Source organism: Silurus aristotelis, assembly GCF_946808225.1.
Source record: "Silurus aristotelis genome assembly, chromosome: 24".
Lineage (NCBI taxonomy): Eukaryota > Metazoa > Chordata > Actinopteri > Siluriformes > Siluridae > Silurus > Silurus aristotelis.
This window is the reverse complement of record NC_139597.1, coordinates 5,316,554-5,320,130: the sequence shown is the minus strand read 5'-3', so window position 1 is coordinate 5,320,130 and position 3,577 is coordinate 5,316,554. Positions and strand designations below refer to the sequence as shown.

The following is a 3,577-nucleotide window of genomic DNA, read 5'->3' as shown; positions in this document are numbered from 1 at the left end:
ACATTGTAATGATTGGATCCAAACATAAAAGAAGCATAAGGCCAACTGTCTTGTACAAAACCTACTCAGGTAAACCTACTGTATTTACAGTTATGTTTACTTAAGACATTTTATTTAGGTCTGTAAAGTCCTGGCCCACTGAGACAAAATGTAGCAATGATTTCCTCCACAATCCACATACATATAGAAATTTGTGAACTACACGACAGAGGTATGTTTATGTTCCCAAGATGATTTGTAAGTCCTTGGTTCCACTATTGCCTTAACTTTTAGTAGTTGATATCTTAATTCCTAAACAAATCTACTGCCAGAAAATAACAAATAGGTTTAATAATCTCAGCCAGATCACATGTGCCTGCAGATATGCTTCCATTTTTTAGAATCCAGTCCAGAAATCACCCTTGAATGCAAGAGACTTTTTCACACAAATATTGTATATAGAAGCTATTTTGTGTATGATGCACACTCCATGAATTGAAAAAGCTTTTCCTCAGAGACTGTTAGACTGCAATTTGACTTTGTAGTGACATTGTGTTTGAACCTGGGACCTCTGCCTGAGCTCATTTTACAAAAAAATATTAATCGATTGGTACACGTTCAGACCAGACGGCAGCTATTCAATCCTTGGGCCAACTGCTCATATGTTATAGAGGAAAGACACTGGGGACTCCCTTATCTAAGCATAGACTGATCCACTGAGTGATGGACGTCATCGCCATGTCCTACACACAGGCTGTGCTACGCCACTTTATGAGGCTTTATTCTTCTTCAAATTCTCTAGCTGTCTGAGTGTTAAAAAATTATTTTAGAAGTGTTCAAATAAAAAAATGTTCTTTCCAAAATGTAAAGAAGAAACAACCAAGGACCATTATATAAGAGAGTTAATAGCAAGGACTATTTCAAAGCAAGTTCTGGAAACAGAAACTGTGCAAATGCATCATCCTAGATACTGTCTGAAAAAGTTAATTCATTGCAGTTCATTTCCCACTGTAACAGGACTCTTTTAATAATGTGGAATATTATTTACAAAAACCAGAAACAGGGCAGAAAAAATCATTAATGACACTTCACACCCTGGTCACAACATCTTTCAGCTCCTCCCTTCTGGCAGGCGCTACAGAACTTTGTTCACAAAAACTGCCAGACACAGAAACAGTTTCTTTCCCCAAGCAATCACCCTCACTAACAACTGACCATAATTATATTCCCTGCTTCATATCTATCCACAGTACTGCACAGTACTGTCAGTCATCACATTATCTGTATATGTTGCACACACTATGGCTGCTATATACTGTACAAAGTTTTATAGTAAACTCTCTAATCATACCTGGCACACAATACTGTCATTTGCACTACCATGCACTCCCACACTTTATGTACATTACTGGTCTGTATCCCTATTTATTACCCACACTGTCTATACTGTCTCACATTGTCTGTATTGTCTATATTGTCTTCTATAGTCTGGCGAAAGCCAAGGAAAAGGCATATGAGGAACTGTATAAGAGGTTGGACACTAAGGAAGGAGAAAAGGATTTATACCGATTGGCCAAGCAGAGGGACCGAGCTGGGAAGGATGTACTGCAAGTTAGAGCAATAAAGGATGGAGAGGGAAATGTGTTGACTAGTGAGGAGAGTGTGTTGAGAAGATGGAGGGAGTATTTTGAGCAGCTGATGAATGAGGAAAATCAGAGAGAGAGAAGGTTGGAGGATGTGGAGTTGGTGAAGCAGGATGTAGATAGGATTAGTAAGGAGGAAGTGAGAGCAGCGATTAAGAGGATGAAGAATGGAAAGTCGGTTGGACCAGATGACATACCGGTAGAAGCGTGGAGATGTTTAGGAGAGATGGCAGTGGAGTTTTTAACCAGATTGTTTAACAGGATTCTGGAAGGGGAGAGGATGCCTGAGGAATGGAGAAGGAGTGTGCTGGTACCGATCTTTAAGCATAAGGGAGATGTGCAGACCTGCAGTAACTACAGGGGAATTAAGTTGATCAGTCACACCATGAAGTTATGGGAAAGAGTAGTGGAAGCCAGGCTGAGAGAAGAGGTGACCATCTGTGAGCAACAGTATGGTTTCATGCCGAGGAAGAGCACCACAGATGCCTTATTTGCTTTGAGGATGTTGATGGAGAAGTATAGAGAAGGACAGAAGGAGCTGCATTTTGTATTTGTGGATTTAGAGAAAGCGTACGACAGAGTGCCAAGAGAGGAGTTGTGGTATTCTATGAGGAAGTCAGGTGTGTCAGAGAAGTATGTGAGGGTGGTGCAGGACATGTATGAGGACAGTGTGACGGCAGTAAAGTGTGCAGTAGGTACGACAGACTGGTTCAGGGTGAAGGTTGGACTGCATCAAGGATCGGCCCTGAGCCCTTTCCTGTTTGCAGTGGTGATGGACAGGTTGACGGACGAGGTCAGACAGGAGTCTCCCTGGACTATGATGTTTGCAGATGATATTGTGATTTGTGGTGAGAGTAGAGAGCAGGTTGAGAAGAGCCTGGAGAGGTGGAGATATGCGCTGGAGAGAAGGGGAATGAAAGTCAGTAGGAGTAAGACAGAGTACATGTGTGTGAATGAGAGGGAGGGCAGTGGAGTGGTGCGGTTGCAGGGAGAAGAGGTGGAGAAGGTGGAGGAGTTCAGGTACCTGGGGTCAACAGTTCAAAGTAATGGAGAGTGTGTTAGGGAAGTAAAGAAAAGAGTGCAGGCAGGGTGGAGTGGGTGGAGAAGAGTGACAGGAGTGATTTGTGATAGAAGAGTATCTGCAAGAATGAAAGGGAAAGTTTATAGGACTGTGGTGAGACCTGCGATGTTGTATGGATTAGAGACAGTGGCATTGAGTAAAAAACATGAGGTGGAGCTGGAGGTAGCAGAGCTGAAGATGTTGAGGTTTTCGTTGGGAGTGACGAGGATGGACAAGATTAGAAATGAGTTTATTAGAGGGACAGCACATGTAGGATGTTTTGGTGACAAGGTGAGGGAGGCGAGATTGAGATGGTTTGGACATGTGCAGAGAAGGGACATGAATTATATTGGTAGAAAAATGCTGAAGATGGAGCCACCAGGTAGGAGGAAAAGAGGAAGGCCAAGGAGGAGGTTCATGGATGTGGTGAGGGAAGACATGCAGGTAGTTGGTGTAAAAGAGGCAGATATAGAGGACAGGGTGGTATGGAGACGGATGATCCGCTGTGGCGACCCCTAATGGGAGCAGCCGAAAGAAGAAGAAGAAGAAGAAGAAGTCTTTTATAGTCTGTTTTGTCATGTATAAGTTTTTATTTATGTCTGTACTTTTGAGAGTAACAAACAGCTGGAACCAAATTCCTTGTGTGTGTCAACACACTTGGCCAATAAACCTGATTCTGATTCTGATTCTGATTCTGATTCTGATTTGCCCATTGATCATCAGTATTATAAACTGGCACTGCAAATACACATATCTATATTTGCATTTCGATTTAAACTCAAACTGAAGCAAATAAGTTTGTTTGTTAATGCATGAGATTCTAACAAATTTTTATAATACATGAAACAATCTAGATATTTAAACCACCTTGACCAGGCAGTTACTAAGGTGCAAT

General features: G+C 41.9%; 1 long non-coding RNA gene across 1 annotated transcript; it reads left to right on the top strand.

The window, feature by feature from the left end:
* Positions 1-1,071: 1,071 nt before the first annotated feature.
* Positions 1,072-3,368, top strand: LOC310718950. Its single transcript, XR_014531325.1, has 2 exons — positions 1,072-1,437; positions 3,239-3,368. It is a non-coding gene; the product is annotated as an uncharacterized lncRNA (long non-coding RNA).
* Positions 3,369-3,577: the final 209 nt, after the last annotated feature.